This window comes from Phyllobates terribilis, unplaced genomic scaffold (genome assembly GCF_046119375.1).
Source record: "Phyllobates terribilis strain yellow unplaced genomic scaffold, ASM4611937v1 Scaffold_3__8_contigs__length_932513732, whole genome shotgun sequence".
NCBI classification, from domain to species: Eukaryota; Metazoa; Chordata; class Amphibia; order Anura; family Dendrobatidae; genus Phyllobates; species Phyllobates terribilis.
Window position 1 is genome coordinate 145201446 of NW_027362763.1, and position 23733 is coordinate 145225178.

Sequence of the window (23733 nt, forward strand, 5' to 3'; positions counted from 1 at the left end):
TGGTGAAATGCACCCTGTCACACACAGAGTTTCTCAAAGAAGTGGTGATGTTGTGTGCGACATGCTGGTGGAGCGCAGGCACACCTTTCTTTGAGAAGTAGTGCCGACTGGGCATCTGGTACTGGGGCACTGCGACGGACATAAGGTCTCGAAAATCCTCTGTGTCCACCAGGCGGAAAGGCAGCATTTCTGTAGCCAAGAGCTTGCAGATGGTGAAATTCAACCTCTTAGCTTTCTCATGGCTAGGAGGAAATGGTCTTTTACTTGTCCACATCAGAGGGACCGAGGGCTGGCTATTGTGCTTAGACGGGGTTGATAAGGGTGTCCCCGGCAAACTGCCGGTCTGTGAGGAAGATGCAGGCGGACATGTTAGGTTGCCTTGATCCAAAGGTGGTGCTATCGATGTCGGACAGCGCTCAACACCAGCTGGTGTTACCACCTCCAAAGAAAATGATGACCTGCCAATCACGCTGGCTGTTGCGGGTAAAGAGGTGGCAGGTCTGCGCCCCAAAACAGGTGTGACTGCTGTCCCCCCAGTCACAGAGGATGAAGAGGCCGCGGATGCACAAGATATGGCAGACGGTGATTGGCCCAGCCGGCTAGGCCGCATTGTAGCACACTGAGCTTCCCACTGCAACTTATGCTTCATGTCCATGTGCCGGTTCATGCATGAAGTACTCAAACTATGTATTTTTTGGCCTCTACTTAGCTTTGCTGACAAATGTTACAGATAACACGAGTTGGGTCATCTTTATCGATCTGAAAAAATGCCCAGGCTATGCAAGGCTTAGCACCCATGCGACCTGAAGAGCCACCACGACTTGTGGTGAGAGGCAGAGTTGTGTTTGAGGATGCAGTTGTTGACGTGCTTCCAGTACTACGTCTCTGTCCAGGAAGGCGCAACCTGACCTCGTCGTCACTAGCATCTTCCTCCACCTCCTCTGCTGACCTCATCTCTTGGCTGACTGTGGGTTTACAGTAAGTGGGATCTCCGACCTCATCATCATCACCCTGTGCGTTATCACACCCGTCGTCCTCAGAGCCAACCTGTTCCTGCCCTGACAAAAAACTAAAGTTGTCGCTCCAATCAGGTATTTGAGTCTTATCATCGTCTTCCTCATTGTCTCCACCAACAGGAGTTACAGTTTGGGAATGAGGGTCTACATTATGGTCAGAACCTTCTGCGTCTGGTCCTGGATCCGACTCATAAAGATTCTGGGCATCAGTGCAGATCATTTCCTCGTCTGGATTCACAGAAGCGCTGGAGTCGACCTCTGATTCCCAGGCTATAGTATGAGTAAACAGCTCTGCAGACTCAACCATCTGTTCTACCTCATACTCAGACGGGCAGCTGGAGATTTGGGAGCTGTGAGGAAGCAAGTGCGATTTGGGTGACACCTTTGAGGACTGGAGTATTTGTGATGTTGAAGTTGATGTGGAGGAGAGCCCACTTAAAGGAGCACTTGATATCCGTTGAAGCACCTGCTGTTTTTGTGCCTCATCTGGAATTTGTAGCGATTGGCGTGGCCGTAAGAAAGGGATCCTATCACATTGTCCGCTAAAAGAAGTAGACATTTTAGTTTGGCTGGAAGATGGTCTTTCTTCTGCAGATGTTACTGTTGCTTTAACACCTACCCCACGGACACAACCTTTTTTCCCCTTCCCAACACGCCTATTCCCCTTTCTACCAGTAGCAGGCCTTTTTCCACTCATTTTGGTGGTTAACTAATTCACAACTCTGGAGTTGTTTGCACAAAAAAACAATGGATGGTAACCGAGCAGAGCTGAGTGGCCAAACTGTGGTATTAGGCCAAAACTATTGGCTGGGTTAGATGCAGAAAAAAATTATTTTGAATTTGCAACCTGATGGAGGTCAGTATAGATGGACTAATACAAATAGTCCCACACACAGCTAGAAGCCCAAATATTTTTTCAGAGGTACTGTCGATGCAGATAAAAATTAGTTTTAATTTGCAACCTGATGGAGGTCAGTATAGATGGACTAATAGAGAAAGTCCGACACACTACTAGAAGGCCAAATATTTTTTCAGAGGTAGATGCAGGAAAAAATATATTCAGTTTGCAACCTGATGGAGGTCAGTATAGATGGACTAATACAAATAGTCCCACACACAGCTAGAAGCCCAAATATTTTTTCAGAGGTACTGTAGATGCAGATAAAAATTATTTTTAATTTGCAACCTGATGGAAGTCAGTATAGATGGACTAATAGACCAAGTCCCACACACTGCTAGAAGCCCAAATATTTTTTCAGAGCTAGATGCAGAAAAAAATTATTTTTAATTTGCAACCTGATGGAGGTCAGTATAGATGGACTAATAGACCAAGTCCCACACACCGCTAGAAGCCCAACTATTTTTTCAGAGCTAGATGCAGAAAAAAATTATATTCAATTTGCAACCTGCTGGAGGTCAGTATAGATGGACTAATAGACCAAGTCCCACACACTGCTAGAAGCCCAAATATTTTTTCAGAGCTAGATGCAGAAAAAAATTATTTTTAATTTGCAACCTGATGGAGGTCAGTATAGATGGACTAATAGACCAAGTCCCACACACCGCTAGAAGCCCAAATATTTTTTCAGAGCTAGATGCAGAAAAAAATTATTTTTAATTTGCAACCTGATGGAGGTCAGTATAGATGGACTAATAGACCAAGTCCCACACACCGCTAGAAGCCCAAATATTTTTTCAGAGCTAGATGCAGAAAAAAATTATTTTTAATTTGCAACCTGATGGAGGTCAGTATAGATGGATTAATAGACCAAGTCCCACACACCGCTAGAAGCCCAACTATTTTTTCAGAGCTAGATGCAGAAAAAAATTATATTCAATTTGCAACCTGCTGGAGGTCAGTATAGAAGGACTAATAGAACAAGTCCCACACACTGCTAGAAGCCCAAATATTTTTTCAGAGCTAGATGCAGAAAAAAATTATTTTTAATTTGCAACCTGATGGAGGTCAGTATAGATGGACTAATAGACCAAGTCCCACACACTGCTAGAAGCCCAAATATTTTTTCAGAGCTAGATGCAGAAAAAAAATATTTTTAATTTGCAACCTGATGGAGGTCAGTATAGATGGACTAATAGACCAAGTCCCACACACCGCTAGAAGCCCAACTATTTTTTCAGAGCTAGATGCAGAAAAAAATTATATTCAATTTGCAACCTGCTGGAGGTCAGTATAGAAGGACTAATAGAACAAGTCCCACACACTGCTAGAAGCCCAAATATTTTTTCAGAGCTAAATGAAGAAAAAAATTATTTTTAATTTGCAACCTGATGGAGGTCAGTATAGATGGACTAATAGACCAAGTCCCACACACTGCTAGAAGCCCAAATATTTTTTCAGAGCTAGATGCAGAAAAAAATTATTTTTAATTTGCAACCTGATGGAGGTCAGTATAGATGGACTATTAGACCAAGTCCCACACACTGCTAGAAGCCCAAATATTTTTTCAGAGCTAGATGCAGAAAAAAAATATTTTTAATTTGCAACCTGATGGAGGTCAGTATAGATGGACTAATAGACCAAGTCCCACACACCGCTAGAAGCCCAACTATTTTTTCAGAGCTAGATGCAGAAAAAAATTATATTCAATTTGCAACCTGCTGGAGGTCAGTATAGAAGGACTAATAGAACAAGTCCCACACACTGCTAGAAGCCCAAATATTTTTTCAGAGCTAAATGAAGAAAAAAATTATTTTTAATTTGCAATCTGATGGAGGTCAGTATAGATGGACTAATAGACCAAGTCCCACACACTGCTAGAAGCCCAAATATTTTTTCAGAGCTAGATGCAGAAAAAAATTATATTCAGTTTGCAACCTGATGGAGGTCAGTATAGATGGACTAATAGAATGATGCTATGCCCAAAAGATTTTACTTCACTAGGTGCAGTAAAAAAATTGGTATTCTATACACAGGTGTTATATCTTGTAACACAGATAGGCTACTCCACTGACTAACACACTCTGCAATAGGCCAAAAAGGATTAGCTTTGCTAGATTCAGCCAAATGCTGTGAAAAAAACTTGCACAGCACTGGCACAGACCTGCCTGGCAAAAACTGATAGGAACTGATGTAACCTAGTCCTGAAAAGGACTCCAATTACAATTAGTCTTTACTCCCACAACCTATCTATTTAAGAGCACAGACCTCCCTGATAAAAGTCGTAGGAAATGCTGTAACCTAGTCCTTAAAAGGACTGCAATCACAACTATTCCCTACTCCCAAGCTATCTGTATATTTGTGCGAAAATTGGCTTGAAATTAACAAGGTATAGCGCACACAGCAACAGCGGTGCCGTCTAACACGCAGCTGCAGCAGTGAGAAAATGGTGGCGACGGGGAAAATGGCTTGGTCTTATAGGGCAAGGACATGTGACATACACTGCCAATGACACATGCCCTTGCTTGTGTGAAAAAAAGCACTTCGCTCCGTGTGTGCGCTGCTGATAGGCTGACAGATTGCACCTCCCCACTGCAAATGCGGGAAAGAGAAAAAAAAATGGAGATCTTCATTGTTCCTGCAGAGATCCATCACCTGCCTCTCCCCCCACCCCGCTGTACACTCAAACTGCGTATTAACATTAATTTTCATCATTACTGAGAAAAAATCCAGTTATGATTTTGGTGCACGAACAGTTATCGAACATAACCTCGAACAGCCGAATTTTTCTCAAATTGTTCGTGTTCGCCGAACGGCTCGAACACCGCCCAAAACAGCTCGAATTTGAGATTGGCGAACAGTTCGAGTAGAACAACGCTCATCTCTAGTGATGCTATCCTGCATGGGGCATTATATGGGGGAGGAAGTGAGATCCTGCATGGGGCATTATATGGGTGAGAAGTGGCATCCTGCATGGGGCATTATATGAGGGGAGGGGAAGTGACATCCTGCATGGGGCATTTTATGAGGGGGGAAGTGACATCCTGCATGGGGCATTATATGGGGGAGGGGAGTGACATCCTGCATGGGACATCATATGAGGGGGGGAGAATTGACTTTCTGCATGGGGCATTATATGGGGGGGAAGTGACATCCTGCATGGGGCATTATATGGGGGGAGTGACATCCTGCATGGGGCATTATATGGGGGCCAGTATCCTGTATGGAGCTTTATAAGGGGGCCAGTATCCAGCATGGAGTGTTGTAAGGGGGCCAGTATCCTGTATGGAGCATTATATGAGGGCCAGTATTCTTTATGGAGCATTATATGGGGTCCATTATTCTGTATGGAGCATTAAATGGGGTCCATTATTCTGTATGGAGCAAGATATGGTGCCCATAATACTGTATGGAGGACTGTAATGTCTGGTCTGCACTGTGCGCTGTGAGGATTCACCGGTTTCTGAGATATTGTAGAATTTACAATAGATATCGCTCATGTAATGTAAGAAGTGAAATCTTTGGCCTTGTACTCTATATATATATTTCTCGGCAGTATCTGTGCATCATGAATCGTGGTATGTGTTATAGGGGCCCGCTGAGACTCTTTTGCCCAGTGCCCACAAAAACCTAGAGCCGGCCCTGTTTCCATGTTCGGCTGGGTTCAGGTGGCCACAGGAGAAGAGAACAAAGTCAAGCGCTTGCGCCAGAACAGGTGAGTAATGCTATGTAATGTGTTTAGTTTACTATAGCAATAACACTTCCTTCCAATGGAATTAAAATGGTCAGAAAAACTATGGATAACAGACTCAGACCATTAAGCCTCCTTCAACAAATTTTACAGTTGTCGCTGCACTCCTGGGCAGGAAGTTTATTTTTCCTGGAATTCTCCAAACTAGGATTTATCCTACAAACTTCCAGATGGTAATACATGATTCATTAATCCAGGGAACATTTTCATTGCTCCAATAGCAGTGTGCTTTACACCACTCCAGCTGTCACTTGACATTGCAAATTGTGATCTCAGGCTGTTTTATGGTTGATCAGCCTTGAAAACCTGGTCCATGAAGTTTCAGATGAACACTTCTTGTGCTAATGTTGATGGTATTAGAAGTTTGGAAATCCAAGTTTACACACTATACATGTAACAGCTTTGAAAAGATTTCTTATATCAATTTATCACATTTAAAGTTAAATACGACAGCTCTAACAGGATAGATATAAGGTAAAATGACATTCCAATAACCAATTCTACTGCAACTGATCAACAATAGAAATGGTTATGCATCAGTTACCAATGTAAATCATTAATGTGGCCAATCTGGAGTCCTCACTTAGAAACTTAGAACCCTTCTCTGTCAGAGTAGAAAGACAGCTTATAGAGTAGTTAGATGACTTTTGGTTCTTTTTTGTTTGGTTTTGCTGTAGTTTCTTGTACTTTGTACAAACAGGGGTGTGGCTCCCCCTTTTTGAGCTAGGCATTTCCTCTATATAGCTTCACATGGACACGTGTCTGATCAGTCGGGCCCCTGTCCTGCTCTGCCCTTATCCATATTAAGGTCAGCTGACACAAAGTGAGGTTTTAATTCTAGAGATAATAATAATAATCTTTTTATTTAGATAGCGCCAACATATTCCACAGCGCTTCACAATTCAGACAATTTACAAACATTATTGGCACTGTCCCCATTGGGGCTCACAATCTATATTCCCTATCAGTATGTCTTTGTAGTGTGGGAGGAAACCAGAGAACCCGGAGGAAACCCACGCAAACACGGGGAGAACATACAAACTCTTTGCAGATGTTGTTCTTGGTAGGATTTGAACCCAGGACCCCAGATAGAGATATGAAAAGACCGTCCCAATTGGGTACACCTTGATGCAACAAGTTTTTCACACCTGGATTTGGAGATCCTCTGCCATTCTTCCTTGCAGATGCTCTCCAGTTCCGTCAGGTTAGATGGTGAATGTTGGTGGACAGCCATTTTCAGGTCTCTCCAGAAATGCTCAATTGGGTTTAGGTCAGGTATCTGGCTGGACTTGTTGCATCATTCCCAAGAAGACTCATGGCTGTACTAGCTCAAAAGGCTTCTGCTCGATACTAAGCAAAGGGTCTGAATACTTATGACTATCTGATTTTTCAGTTTTTCTTTTTTAATAAATTTGCAAAAAATTCTACATTTCTGTTTTTTTTTCAGTAAAGATGGGGTGCAGAGTATACTTTAATGAGAAAAAATGAACTTTTTAGAATTTACCAAATTGCTGCAATGAAACAAAGAGTGAATCATTTAAAGGGGTCTGAATACTTTCCGTACCCACTGTAATGGAAAATTTGGGGGAAATTCATACCAAATTTGATTTGTTATGAATCGATTCACTCATTTTTAATTTTGAAGTTTTGAATAGCTTCCTAAATATTTTACATTTAATGAAACAGCACAATGACTCCTCTCCTGCATCTATGTAAATGCTCCTACACTTCCCATCTGAGTTGCTTATGAAATAAAATAGATTTTGATCAGCAATTCTGAGCTTCCAATATGCCGCATAAGTGTAATGAGATTGTATTATGTTCCACTGCCTTCCTGTGTATTGCAACACTTAGCACATTTCAATGTCTAACAGAGTAAAAGATGTACTGTTGTTTAATTATCATTTCGCCATAAGGGTAGTATTTTCAAGTGGATTTTAGTTCGCTGAAGCAGATGGTTTATCTTCACTGGAAGGTCTTCTACTAGGATAAATGAGACTTTTTTTCACTTTCTAATTTTCCTACATATAACCTTTCATTGCACTTTAGATTCTTTCAAAGTTGCATCCAGTCTGTTTTGACATCTTTGATGTAGACATGCTTTTCCCTCAACAAAGATGATCGCTCAAATGCTTCAACTTGAAAAGCCGTATCTGTCCTCTCTGGTGCCATTAGTTTTTCTGCACTTTTACAAAGTATAATGTAATTCACTTCACTTAGTTTGATCATATGTTCATCATCATCTAAGTCCTGGGCTTGATATCTATAAAGACTATCGATGATAAACCTGCTTGGCAGAGGACAGCTTACATTGCTCAAAGGTTAGCTGCAATTTGGAGGCACTTCATCCACCTTGAAAGTTAAAAAAGGCTTGTTTAGAAAATATTAATTTTGCCAAGGTCAACCTGAGGTTCTTTTAGCAGATATCAGACAGTGAAGAATGATGTTGAATTTGCGCTTTGATCAAGAATTGAAATGTAGTTGGCTGTTTAAGCTAAAACTTTGGATACCTGTGGCCTGTTATATTATGCATTGTTTACTGAAAAGTGGATCCCTAAGGTGGCCATAATATTAGAAAAACTTTGACCAAGCTCTTCAGTTTCAACGTGTATGAGGAACATCAAGCTTTACCCCGAGAGCAAATGTCATGGAAAATAAGAATCAGGCATTTTTGATTTCTACAATCCTATCTTACAGCATCTTATCCCCCTCTTCCTATTGAGAACATATGCAAGCTGAGCAGAGACTGCATTTTGATGGGAGTTAGACGTTATGGCAAACTAGGGTGTTTGACCACCTTTAGGCGGAGTCTACACTCTGCGGAAAGTCAATAGTGAAACAGCAATAAATTGACAATGTGACTCGATCGGTTTGCTGTATTTCTATATTTTAATCAGCTAATTTTTATTAAACATTTTCAAAAACAGAAGCAAAAAAAGGAAATAATAATCAAAGACAACTTCCACAAACCCTAACCCGACCTAACCCAACCCTCCCCATCCTACTCTCCGATTCAAGAAAAAGTATTTCAGTTTGTTGTTCCACATACCTCCAAGGTTATGTCCAAATGCCATTCATTTGGTATATTGGAAGAATCTGTCAGTCCACTTTTGCCCTTCCTATCCACTGAACAGTATTTATACCATGATGGAAAATAAGATGAGGTTATAAACAGCTTCTTCGTTCTTGTACAAATTACATTCTATTCGGAATCTTCACTTAGATCGTACACACCCTTAAAAATCATATTAGCCCAATCATTAATGGATGAGACCTCTGCTATGATCACGCTATTATACCCCGACCCCAACTTACTCAACTAGTTTCCACCTGATATTTACCCTGAGATATATTGTCTAAGGCACTTATCCATATAATGCTATTGGAATTCTAGGCTAATTAGTTGGTAAACATACCCAATACCAATCTTGACCATGTAAACGTTAGAGGAGCTAAAGTTGGGGAATCCAACCATGGGGCCCATCATTTTTCAAATTCCAATGAAGGTCAATTAGCTTCATTGGATAATTGGTGAGCTTCCTCAGCTGGTAAGCCACCATCATAACCCAGTAGACAAGCAATAGGATCTGATGGAACTTAACATTCAAACACTTTGGAGATGAAATCTAAGACTGTCTTCCAAAATTCATTAAGTTTAAGGCAACTCCACATTACATGGCACAAGTCAGCATTAGGGGCTTTGCATCTATAACACTAAGTCTACCTTGTAACCTATAGTGTGTATCCGCAAGGGGGTGTTATACACTCTGTGAATCAAGTAGTATTGTGAAAATCATCGTAGTTCACTCATTGATACCATGGGGACTGATTGTAGAATATCCTCCCATGTTTCCTCACTAATTGGGCCTACATCATGCTCCGATTTAGTTTTAAGGGTAGAACCTCTCTTTTTAAGGACCCATTTCACCAAACATTTGTAGTGTAGCGAAATTATATCTCTCGTCGACCCCTCTCTGACTACATTATCCAAGAATGCAGCTTCCGTACCTTGAATGAATGGAGTTTGTCTGTTCTGTAATATAAAGGCATGATTGAATTCCAGGTACTGGTAGAATATTTTGCTCTAAATGCCCAGCACGTTCTGAAATTCCACGAAAACCTTAAACTGATTATCCTTAATTAGTTTTGAAATCCAATACAGACTTTTATTTTGCTATTGTCTAAAGCCTTTAAATTTATCAAATTCTGGTTAATTAGAGTTATTCCATATGGGTGAGTAGCAGGAGTATCCCACTCTTCCCACTGTCGCTTTAACCTTAGACCATATTTTATGAATCCCTCCAATGGTTACACATGATTAGTTGTAGTTCCGAAAACGTCCCCCTCTAGAGCCTCCACTAAGTTTCTTACCCCAAAACACGTCTTATCACTCCAGCTGAAGAGGAGGGAAGCTCTGAGTTACCTCACTCTCTTAGGTTATGTGCACACTGTGCATTTTTGATGCATTTCGTGGCGTTTTTTCCAAGCTGAAATGCACCAAAAATACTAGGTAATCCATGTGCCAGCTAATGCAATGACAATCCTGAAGGACTGTGCACATGATCAGGAATTTTCCTGCCCGGATTGTCATTATGTTTAAATACACAGCATGGCCATTCTTTGTAGCATTTCTGCAGCATTTTCTGCCCTTTGAGTTCAATTGAACTGCAGCAAACCCGCAGGTATAAATATATTTGCGGATTTGCTGCGGCTGTTTGCTGCGTATTTGACTGACTCAATTCAAGTCAATGAGTCAAATACGCCGCAAGAAGAAGACTACTCCTCCCATCATCCGACTGCCACTCCCGCTGATAACAGCGGCCGCTGGCGTGGCTGAGGGGATAAGTAGCCTCCTCAGCCGGCACCTGGGCGTGGTGGTTAAAAAAAAAAATTAAAAATCTGCATTCAATTAAAAAACACCTTATTCTCACCTGTCCGGAGTCCCCCTGATGTCCCCCCGGCAACCTGATCACCCGGCAGCCAGCAATACACTGACGGGAGCGCACTCGCTCCCGGTAATGTACATCGCTGAACTGTCGGGGCTGAGTTCACCGGAGTTCATCAGCTGAACTTCAGCTGAGAGCTTCGGGACCTCACTTTACAGCACCGTGGCTGCGTGAGAATTTTCCCACAATTTTTCCCACCAACACTGATGCAGTAAATGAGGTCACCGGGGCTGATCAGCTGATCTTCAGTTGATGAACTCAGGTGAACTCAGCCCCAGCAGCAGCGATGTACACTAACAGGAGTGATTACACTCCTGTCAGTGTATACACTGTGTGCCGAATTATTAGGCAAATGAGTATTTTGATCACATGATATTTTTTATACATGTTGTCCTATTCCAAGCTGCATAGGCTTGAGAGCCAACTCCCAATTAAGTAAATCTGGGGATGTGCATCTCTGTAATGAGGAGGGGTGTTGACTAATGACATCAACACCCTATATAAGGTGTGCTTAATTATTAGGCAACTTCCTTTCCTTTGGCAAAATGGGTCAGAAGAGAGATTTGACGGGCACTGAAAAGTCCAAAATTGTGAGATGTCTTGCAGAGGGATGCAGCAATCTTGAAATTTCCAAACTTTTCAAGCGTGATCACCGAACAATCAAGCGTTTCATGGCAAATAGCCAACAGGGTCACAAGAAGCGTGTTGGCCAAAAATGGCGCAAAATAACTGCCCATGAATTGAGGAAAATCAAGCGTGAAGTTGCCAAGATGCCATTTGCCACCAGTTTTACCATATTTCAGAGCTCCAATATTACTGGAGTATCAAAAAGCACAAGGTGTGCGATACTCAGGGACATGGCCAAGGTAAGGAAGGCTGAAAACGACCACCTTTGAACAAGAAACATAAGATAAAACGTCAAGAATGGGCCAAGAAATATCTTAAGACTGATTTTTCAAAGGTTTTATGGACTGATGAAATGAGAGTGACTCTTGATGGGCCAGATGGATGGGCCAGAGGCTAGATCAGTAAGGGGCAGAGAGCTCCACTCCGACTCAGACGCCAGCAAGGTGGAGGTGGGGTACTGGTATGGGCTGGTATCATCAAAGATGAACTTGTGGGACCTTTTCAGGTTGAGGATGAAGTGAAGCTCAACTCCCAGACCTACTGCCAGTTTCTGGAAGACAACTTCTTCAAGCAGTGGTACAGGAAAAAGTCGGTATCGTTCAAGAAAAACATGATTTTCATGCAGGACAATGCTCCATCACATGCATCCAACTACTCCACAGCGTGGCTGGCCAGTAAAGGTCTAAAAGAAGAAAAAATAATGACATGGCCCCCTTGTTCACGTGATCTGAACCCCATAGAGAACCTGTGGTCCATCATAAAATGTGAGATCTACAGGGATGGAAAAGAGTACACCTCTCGGAACAGTGTCTGGGAGGCTGTGGTGGCTGCTGCACACAATGTTGATGGAAAACAGATCAAGCAACTGACAGAATCTATGGATGGAAGGCTGTTGAGTGCCATCATAAATAAAGGTGGTTATATTGATCACTAATTTTTGGGGTTTTTGTTTTTGCATGTCAGAAATGTTTATTTCTACATTTTGTGCACTGATATTGGTTTACCTGGTGAAAATAAACAAGTGAGATGGGATTATATTTGTTTTTTATTAAGTAGCCTAATGATTCGGCACAGTAATAGTTACCTGCACAAACAGATATCCTCCTAAGATAGCCAAATCTAAAAAAAAAACCACTCCAACTTCCAAAAATATTAAGCTTGGATATTTATGAGTCTTTTGGGTTGATTGAGAACATAGTTGTTCATCAATAATAAAAATAATCCTCTAAAATACAACTTACCTAATAATTCTGCACACAGTGTAGTGTTGTCTTCTGCAGCAGTCACATCAGTGATTGCTGATGTGGCTGCTGTAGAAGTGACCCGGATTGCCGTGGGACACTAGGATTATGTCATGATGGCGGACAGGTGAGGCATATGGTTATTTTTTATTTTTTTACAGGAGACGAGAGATTCGGGGATTAGGCATTAGGTGAATATACAGTGTTTTTTATGTTTCAATAAAATATTAAAACCGTGTGTCATTTTATTTCAATAAAAGATTTTATTCTGGCCGTGTCTTTATTGAAAAAGCATCAAAACCCTTTACTATGGGGTTAGTAATGGGGGTGTCTTATAGATGCCCTCCATTATTAACCGGGGCTACATGTCAGTCGCCAATACAAGGCTGACATGAACCCCAACTTTATTACCTCACTAGTCACCGCTACACAGCAGTGGGAAGAGTAGAGGCTAATCTTATGCATGCGCTAGTTCTGAGGCTGCTGAGAGCTGATATTATTAGCCACTGAGGGGGCTAGTATCCATGGCCCCTTCCCTGGCTATTAATATCAGCCTGCAGTTGTCTGCTTAGCCTTTTCTTCTTAGATTTTATAGGGGGACCCTACGTCAATTTTTTTCTGGGGTCCCCCTGTAATCTAGCCAGTAAAGGCTAAGCAAACAGCTGTTGGCTGCTATTAATAGCCAGGGAACATTTTTTCAAATGGCCCCTTCCCCGGCTACTAATATCAGCTCCGAGCAGTCGGCTTACCTTCTGCTGGTTATTAAAATGACCAGGGAGCCCACGCCATTTTTTTAAATTTTAGGCTATGTGCCCATGATACAAACTTGGCAGCACTTTGGACATAGCATATTTTTCCTGCATTCTGTTGAACGCAGGTAATTCCACATGTTCACTGAAACATGCGGATTTACCGCTTTCGATACATTCTAGTGGTCAAATTTCTGTTGCGGAGACTAGCGACCACGCAAGAGAATTTGACATGCTGAGGCCTGAAAGACGCACCAAATGTCACTGTCCGCTGGTGATCCGCAGCCTCAGATGCATGCATAGTGAACATGGGATTTCTAGAAATCCCATCCACTATGCTGTAACATCTGGACGCTGCTGGTTTGACTCTGCATAAACACGCATCTTCAAACCCGCAGCGGCTCCTGATCGTGGGCACGTACCCAAACTCATCCACAGCATGTCAATTTCTGTAGCAGAGACGCTAGTCTCCGCTGCAGATTTTGGCCGATTGAAATGTCATTATATGTGGTGGATCCGCATGTTTTGACAACCAAAGTGCGGCATTAGAACACAGCATTTTGGACTCAGTGAAGACACGCTGTGTCTAAAGTGCTACTGGTTGCTGATCGTGGAGATGTAGTGGCTAACGAAACAGCTGTGAGCTGTTATTAATATCCTGGAACATCTTTGCCTAATGGCACCTTCCTAGGCTAAAAATAGTAGCTCTCAGCTGCCCCAGAAATGACTTTAATGGAAATGCTAATGACATTGGGTTTATTGGATTAGCTTACACCTAGCCCTTTTGTTTAGTGATGACAAGGTGTCAATCAGACCCTTTCATTACTAAACCTAATTAAAGTAAAGTAAAGAGTTAAATAAACACACACAAAGTAAAACACTTGATTTGAAATACAACAGACACATTCTTTAATCACTTAAATTAACCAATATACTCACCCCAGGTCTGAGGGCAATCCAAGGGTTAAAGCAATGTCCCACTTTTCTTTTTTCAAATATCTTTATTTAGCTGCAAAAAGCATTCATTGATGTACAAAAATGCATCAAAAAATGCATTAAAAAACGCATCAAAAATGTGTCAAAATGGCTGCAAAATGTGTGTTTTTTTCTGCAGCTTTTTTCCTGCCGAGAGATGCAGAAACCTTAAGGAATTTTCTGCATTCAAATCCTGAACGTGCGCACATAGCCTTAAAGGTTGCAATTATGAGGAGAGGAAATGGCATCACCAGGCCTCCACTCTCTTTGGGCCTCTGAAGGGTCTTGAGTCATATTCTTCAGATGGTCTTTCTCCAAAGCAAATTCCTAAAAATTCTATTTATTTGATAAAAAATTCGTAGAGGAACCATATTGGTGCATTATACAGTAAGTAAATCATCTGTGGCCTAAAAATCATCTTGATTAGATTTGCCTTCACTACCATCGTAAGAGGTAGTTTACACTAGGCCATTGTTTTGGTCTGAATTTTAGCTAGGAGGGGATAGATATTTAAGGATTCATAATCTGAAATATCTTCACCTACTATTATGCTCAAATACTTAAATGAGTTGATGAGTGGACCACTCTAAGTTGTCCTGCAGCTACCAGTTAATTTTGGGGTTTCTTTCCCACTGTCATAAGTGCCGATTTGCCCCAGTTAACAGAGAGGCTCGACAGTGAACCATATTTATTAATAATACCCATGGCTGCTGGCAGTGATACAGGCCTATTGTCTATAAAAAGGAAAGACATTGTCCACATACAGTGCAATTTTCTCCTGATGTTCCCCATATGGAAAGCCCTGAATCTCTGAGGAAAGACGAATCGCTGCAGCCAACGGCTCTATAGCAATGGCAAACAGCAACAGGGACAGAGAGCATCCCTGCCTCTCTGCAAGGAAAAAGATTCTGATTTAAGATTGTTAGCCTGAGAGGCTGAGTTAAGAAGTTTAATCCATGAGATAAAATTCTCCCCAAATCCCATATGAGATAACGTATTCCATAGAAAGACCCATTCGATTCTATCAAAGGCCTTAGCTGTATCAAGAGATGCTATCGCCTTATATTGGTGATTCTTAAGAGGGAGTTAAAGATTTAGAAATAGTCTATGAATATTAATCGCCATTGACATGTTTAGAATAAATCTGACCTGATCTTGGTGGATTATAGACGATATCACTTTATTGAGTCTGTTAGCTAATAGTTTTGCTAGAATCTTAATGTACAGTGTAAGTAGTGAGATAGGGAAATAGGATTCTGGAAGTAATGTATATTTCCCTTCTTTTGGGATCACTACAATGGTGGCTTCATTCATTGATGGTGGTAGTCTACCCTCTTGTAACTCATTATTAAGAACCTCTAATAGTTGTGGGAGAAGGAGTTCGCTAATTTTTTATATATATATTTCCACTGGGAGTCCATCCTCTGTTGGAGATTTATTATTTGATTAGGAGCTCAAAGTGTCCTTCAGCACCTCCAGCAAAAGAGGGACGTCTTAAAACTGGGAATCTATTCCTGACAATTTGGGGAGAGAGGGGAGAGAAAAACACTATCAAGTTCTTCAGTTGAGGGTCATGTCTCAGAAATGTATAGAGAAGTGTAAAATTCCATAAACACTATGAGTATATCCGGGGTGAACTCATCACTTCTCCAGATAGGTTACTTATGCTGCTAACTAGTGTTGAGCGATACCTTCCGATATCAGGAAATATCGGATCGGATTGGATCGGGCCGATACCCAAAAAGTATCGGATATCGCCGATTCCGATACCGGAAACCAATGCAAGTCAATGGGACACAAATATCGGAATGAAAATAAACCCTTTCTTTCCTTGTAGGTTAATTCTACATGAAGGAAAACAACTAACAATAATGTAGAATGTATTGGGGAAGGTGGTTGCCCAAATCGATGGGAACAGTGCTCACAGTGAAACATGAAAAGCCGGCAATTCAGCAGCGGCATACACCGGTACCCGACAATTTATAACAGAAAGAATAGAGCTTCACACATAGATTAGATAGATAGAAACATGTCAGTCACATATATATGAAGTACAGTGACAGTGTTGCTTACTGTACTTGTCATTTAGTGTAAAGGATTTATTAAAAAAAATATTAGTGTTTTCATGCACCGTCTCTTTAAAAAAGCCGGCCGGCAATTCAGCAGCGGTACCCGACAATTTAGAATAGAAAGAATAGAGAATCACACATAGATTAGATAGATAGAAACATGTCAGTCACATATATAATAAGTACAGTGACAGTGTTGCTTACTGTACTTGTCATTTAGTGTAAAGGATTTATTTAAAAAAATATTAGTGTTTTCATGCACCGTCTCTTTAAAAAAGCTGGCCGGCAATTCAGCATCTGTACCCGACAATTTAGAATAGAAAGAATAGAGAATCACACATAGATTAGATAGATAGAAACATGTCAGTCACATATATAAGAAGTACAGTGACAGTGTTGATTACTGTACTTGTCATTTAGTGTTAAAATAAAGGATTTATTAAAAAAAAATTGGCGTGGGGTTCCCCCTAATTTTAGTCTCTAGCGGAGGTTAAGCAGACGGCTCTGGCAGATGTTTGAAGCCTGGGAAGAGGGTAATACCCACGGAGCTTCCCAGGCTACTAATATCAGCCCCCAGCTGAATACCTAGCCTTTACTAGCTATTAAAATGGGGGACCCCGCCAAAAAAATGACGTGGGGTCCCCCCTATTTTAATAGCTAGCAAAGGCTAGGCAGACAGCTGGGGGCTGATATTAATAGCCCAGGAAGGGTGCCATGAATATTGACCCCCTCCCAGGCTAGAAACACCAGCCGTCAGCCGCCCCAGAAATGGCGCATCCATAGGATGCGCCAATTCTGGCACTTAGCCTCGCTCTTCCCACTGCCCTGTAGCGGTGGCAGTGGGGTAATGGGGTTGGGGTTGATGTCAGCTTATAATGCCAGCTGACATCAAGCCCAGGTTAGTAATGGAGAGGCGTCTATAAGACACCCCCATTACTAACCCCATAGTCAAAGTTAAAAAAAAACACAAACACCCAGAATAAAATCCTTTAATTGAAATAAAGACACAATTCTTTATTGTTCTAAATTAAACCATACTTACCGTCACACCCATTCCAGCTGAAGCCAACGATCTCCTGCAATAAAAATAAAATAATAAAGCAACATCATCCCTACCTTCCCATGGTTCCCAGGACGGCTCCAGCTCTGCTACATCGAGATGACAGGCTGGACCGCAGCAGAACGCTGCCATCCAGCCTGTCATCCCGCAGACACTGAGAAGCGCAGGCATGCTTGCGCTCCTCAGTGTCAGGCTGTGACAGCATAAAGATGAGCCGAGGTCATGTCCAATGAACTCGGCTCACCTCATGCACGTCACTGACAGCGTGGGAGAATTCTCCTGCGCATGCCGTGAGCGTGAGAGACTCAGCTCATCTGGATGCCGTCACAGCCTGACACTGAGAAGCGCAAGCATGCCTGCGCTTCTCAGTGTCCGCGGGATGACAGGCTGGATGGCAGCGTTCTGCAGGTCCAGCCTGTCATCTCGATGTAGCAGAGCTGAAGCTGTCCTGGGAACCATGGAAAGGTAAGGATGAGGTTGGTTTATTATTTTTCATTTATTGCAGGAGATCGTTGGCTTCAGCTGGAATGGGCGTGATGGTAAGTATGGTTTAATTTAGAAAAATAAAGAATTGTGTGTTTATTTCAATTAAAGGACTTTATTCTGGGTGTTGTGGTTTTTTTTTAAATACTTTACAAGAAATTCATGGCGGTCATGCCTAATATTGGCGTGACCCCATGAATTTCGGGCTTAGGGCCAGCTGATAGTGCCAAGCTGGCCCTAACCCCTTAATTACCCAGTGAGCCACCACACCAGGGCCCTGGATGAGTTGGGTACAGCGCCAGAAGATTAGTGTTGAGCCACCCCCGTAGTGTTCGAGTTCGGTTCGGTTCGTCGAACACCCGTGTGTTCGCCGAACTGTTCGTCGAACTGTTCGTCGAACACCTTCGAACACCGTTAAAACCAATGGCAGGCAAACAAAAACACATAGAAACACATAGAAAACACCTTCAAAGGTGTCCAAAAGCTGACAAACTGCTCAGAAGACACAACTAACACATGGAAAAGTGACAAGTACATATAGTCATGCGAAAAGAAAAGAGGTGGAGGAGTAAAAGGAGGGGGAGACACAGATATAGGCATGTCATGCCCTTCTAAAATCCAAAAAGTGAGAAGCTGAGACGGCCAGTCCGCTCCTGCCCGTGCCACCTCCGTGTCGCCGGGTTTGTGCCAGAGCCACGGTGAACCCTGACGGCCAGCCCCCCTCTCCCAATACTGGTGCCTGTCCGCTGGTGGGTCGAGAGAGCCCCCCTGTGGTGGAGGCAGCTCTAAGCTTTTTAATTTAAATTGTCCCTCTAATTTGAATGAATACACTTTAAATCCATTTACAAGGATCTATTGGAGGGCAAGTCTCATGCCAGCAGCCGCGTAATTCCAGCTCCAGTAGCGTCCACTAAAGCTGCTGCAGTTAAAAAGCTTTTATAAGGATCGAGCTCGGCTGTCCACCGCAAGGCATCCTAGTGCCAGTCCCAGCCCCTATGCGTTGGGGTGCCTCCTGATGCTCTTCACTAAGTATCCCGTGGTCCCAGAAGCATTTCCTTTGAAAAAATTAAGTGTCCAAACTACAGGTGGTGTAGCTTGCTTAACAGCCGGGATAATCCGCTGACTAGCAGACACTGCTACTAGGCACAAAGTATTTCCTGGGCTAGATGCAGTTAAAAATTTGTAAGTAGATACTCTCGTTGGATGCTGAGAAAGCATTCCATAGAGTCTCCTGGCACGCCATATATGATTCTCTTAAAAAGCTTGGGGTAGGGGTCTAGGGGACCCTTTTATAGCCAAAATCACGGCCCTGTATCACAATACGTCACCTAGGCTGAAGATAAATGGAACTGTAGCACCGAGGGCTCGGTTGCTACAGATGTATTGCACCTCACCCAGAGGTGTGATATCTCACTCTCAGATAAGGATGGAGTGTGGATCAGGACCCGACACCTGCATGCATTACACCACATTGCCGTGGGGCAGGGTGACCAATATGCCCCTGAGATGGGCACGACAGTCCCTGTCCCTGGCTGGAGTGGGGGGAGGGAACACTGAGGAAGGGGAACCCTGCAGTGCAGGAGCAGGGAGGAAGCAGTTCCTGGGTGCATTGAGAAGGGAGTATAAAAGGTGGGCACCATCTTAGTTCAGTGCAGAGAAGTCTGAGCAGAAGTGGCAGGGAGCAGGGGCTCTGCATGAGCTCTGCTCCGGAGGCGGGCCTAGTAACAGAGGCCCAGGCCTGCAAGAGGGAGAAGGAAGGAAGAGGAGCGGAGAAGGCTCCAGGAACGAGGAATGAAGGGATCCCAGGGGTGCGGACGGGCGAGTCGCCACCGCACGCCCGAATCCACCTGCGTGGAGGGGTCAGGCCAAAGGGGGAGACCGGTCCCCGATCTAGTGGAGGCAGGAAACGACCCTCAGCTAGAAACCGGAGGCTCTGACATTTTATGTGGCGCAGCCCCTTGCTCCACCCGCTAGGAAGGCACCACATAGGGTCAGGGAAACTGGCGCCAAGTTTACCAAGAGGAGGCCCGAGGCAGCCGGACAGAAGTGTTGGTAAGAAAGGCCAGACAAAGGACACACAAAGGGGGTCCTGTGAAGCGCTCCAAAGTTATCTGGGAGTTGTCTGAGCCCCTCACCTGGTGAGCACAGTACGACGTGGGCAGCCGTTACCTGCAGACGTGGTCTGGATAATAAGAACTGTGAGTAAAGGCCCTGAACTGCATCACTGACTCCGTGTCGTTACTGCTGCTGCCCTGCACCATCACCCCCATCCTCCGCATACACTGCCCTGAGGCTATACTCCTCCCGTGGGGAGTTATGCTACGCTCTGCTGCACCCACAACACCAGCCTTAGCGGTCTGCCCTGTAGCGGCGGTTCACTCTGACCGCAATCCACGGGTGGCGTAGTCGGACATTTAAACATCAAAACCACATAAATAGTTCCGCCACTGGTTTGACCGCCCTGAGCCACGGAACCGGATCGCCGCCACGAAGACTACAACCACCAGCATCCACCAAAAAGGGTCCTGCTCCGGGTGTCCCAAGGCCCAGGGGGTGCGTCAGAACATTTTCATCACCTTTCACAATCACCAATGGGACAAGGCAGGGATGTCCTCTGTCCCCTCTCTTATACATCCTAGTGACGGAGCACCTGCTCTCATCAATTCGCCATAACCCCAATATTAGGTGGATTGAGGTGGGAGGCACCGAGTACAAGTGCTCTCTATTTGCTGATGATGTCCTAGTATATATCACTCAATCACATATATCCATCCCTGCTGTTATGGCTGAAATAGATCACTTTGTTACATGGTAAAATTTTAAAATCAATGCAGCGAAGTCTGAGGCCCTCGATGTCTCCCTCCCTAAATCCATATAGGATTCCATCCAGTCCAACTTTCCCTTTGCCTGGCCCTCACAGGGTATCAAATACTTAGGAATTCCTATTCATAGAGACCTCTCCCATCTATGTTATCTTAATTTTGGGCCCTTTATTGAACAATTCCATACAGACCACGGTTGGCAAGTTAGAACTGTAAGATTCACTACGTGAACCACTGGTGTTTTGTGGAAAAGCACATGTACACCGCGTTCCAAATTATTATGCAAAAAGTGTTTAGGAGTGATAAGGGAAGAATTTGTTTGTTTGTCAGTTAAACTCATTGATGGTGATGTGTGTCAGGGCTCTTTATATCACTGCAAGCAATTGCAGACACCTGTGCTAATTAGTTTGGCAGGTGTGTCCAATGAAAGGCAAGACTACTTAAGAAGGCTCTCTCACATTATTAAGCAGCCTACATTTTCTGCCAAAATGGGAAAGAAAAAGGATGTGTCGGCTGCTGAGAAGCAACAAATTGTGGAGTGTTTAGGTCAAGGCATGACTACAATCAACATTGTGCGATGATCAGGATGAAGTGTCTTGGCAATCAAGAAGTATGTAGCTGATTCACAGTACACACGTGTGCGTGCTGATAAGGGCAAATTGAGGACTCTTTCCTACAGGCAATTACGTCAGGTTGAAAGAGCAGCGGCAAAAAAGCCTTGTCATAGCAGCAGACAAGTTTTTGAAGCTGCTTGTGCCTCCAACGTCCCCCGAACAAACAAGATGCAGGGTCCTTCAGAGGTTTGCAGCTGTGCATACGCCATCCTGTCGACCTCCTCTATCCACTTCACACAAGCAGAAACGGCTCCAGTGGGCCAAACATTACATGAAGACTGATTTCAAAACTGTTTTGTTCACGGATGAGTGCCGTGCAGCGCTCGATGGTCCAGATGAATGGAGTGGAGGATGGCTGGTTGATGGACACCCCACGCAAACACGGCTACAGCGCCAACAAGGAGGAGGTGGAGTAATGTTTTGGGCTGGAATCATGGGGAGAGAGATTGTCGGCCCCTTTAGGATCCCTGAAGGCGCTAAAGATGAACTCCATAATGTATGTGGATTTTCTCAAACAGCACTTCCTGCCATGGTTCAAGAAGAAGAACCGTGTATTTCACAGCAAGATCATTTTTCTGCATGATAATGCACCATCTCATGCTGCACATAAAACATCTGCATCTCTGGCTGATATGGGCATAAAAGGGGACAAACTTATGGTGTGACCCCCATGCTCCCCTGACCTCTACCCCATTCAGAACCTTTGGAGCATCATCAAAAGGAGTGTCTATGATGGCGGGAGGCAGTTCACATCTAAGCAACAGCTCTGGGAGGGTATTCTGTCCTCATGCAAAACAATTGAAGCAGAAACCATCCAAAACCTGACAAATTCAATGGACGAGAGAGTTCAGAAGCTCCTTTCGAACAAGGGGTCCTATGTGAAAATGTAACATCACCTAGAATAAAGTTTTGAGTTGAAAACTGTTTGATTTCAGTTTCTAACAACCTGCTAATGCTTATAATTTCAAAAATGACCATTTTTTTGGTCTTTATTAAAATGAAAAGGTTGATCGAAAAGTTTGGGGGATCTAAGAGTGTGGCAACCCAGTAGTCATGATTACTTCGAATTCTGACAATATGAGGGTCATGCTGCAGGTAGTGCAGCAAGAAGGCACTTATGTGTCTTGCGCATCTCGGAGCCCCAAAATTATTTTCCGGGCTAGATGCAGCTAAAAATTATTTTTAATTTTAAATCTGGTGAAGCTTATTATAGATGGCCTAATAGGATCAGTGCTGCACACTGCTACAAAGCCCAAATTATTTTCCAGTCAAGATACAGATAAACATGATTAGTAATTTGAAAGCTTAAAACGGTTGGTAGGGTGATTTTAACCAATCATCAAGCTTTTACTCTCCCCAGGATGACACAGGGGTAGAAAAGTCGTTTCGGATCCATGATTTGTTCATCTTTATGAACGTGAGTCTGTCTACATTATCAGTGGAGAGCCGCGTGCGCTTATCTGTCAGCACACCACCAGCAGCGCTGAACACACGTTCAGACAGAACGCTGGCTGCGGGGCATGACAAGATCTCCAAGGCGTAAGTGGCTAGCTCCGGCCATTTATCCAGATTGGAAGCCCAAAAAGAGCAAGGGTCCAGTGACACAGTCGTGGCTTCAATGTTTACTTGGAGATACTCCTGTACCATCGTCTCTAGGCGTTGACTATGTGTCAGACTTCTTGTCTCCTGTGGCCTTGCAAAGGATGGGCTAAAAAAGTGGTGAAATGATTCCGCAAAATTGATGTTACCAGCAGATACTGTGGTTCTGTTACGGTTTGAGTGCTGAACACTTGACGGTCCCACGGTTGGCAAGTTGGAACTGTGAGATTCACTACGTGCACCACTGGTATTTTGTGGAAAAGCACATGTAAGATTCTGCAACAGTCTCTGCTGATACTCCTGCATGCGTGCATCCCTTTCTTTGGCAGGAATAATTTCTGCAAATTTACTTTTGTACCGGGGATCTAACAGTGTGGCAACCCAGTAGTCAGGATTATTTCTAATTCTCACAATTCGAGGGTCATGTTGCAGGTAGTGCAGCAAGAAGGCACTCATGTGTGTTGCGCATCCAGGAGCACCAAGTCCCTGTTGTGTTGGTGGCGAGGTAACAATCATGCTTCCTTCCTCTGTCCTCTCCCCCCAACCTCGCACAACAGAAATGTGATCAAGGTCTCCCTCATCTGATGAGTCTTCCATCAGTTCGTCCTCCACTTCTTCCTGGGCTCCTGCACCTTCCTCACTAGTTTGGCTGCTACCATGCGCCCTGGTTAAACCATCTCCCCCACCCTCACATGCCTGCCGCCTTGGTGCTGCCGACCATCTGGATCTTGCAGATGTTAGCCCTTCCGCATACAACTCCTCCTCCTCTACTTCCTCCACCTCCTCTTGTGCCACCACCTGACTCCGAATTCTGTTTAACATGTGCTCCAGCATGTAAATCACCGGAATAGTCATGCTGATAATGGCATCGTCAGCACTAAAC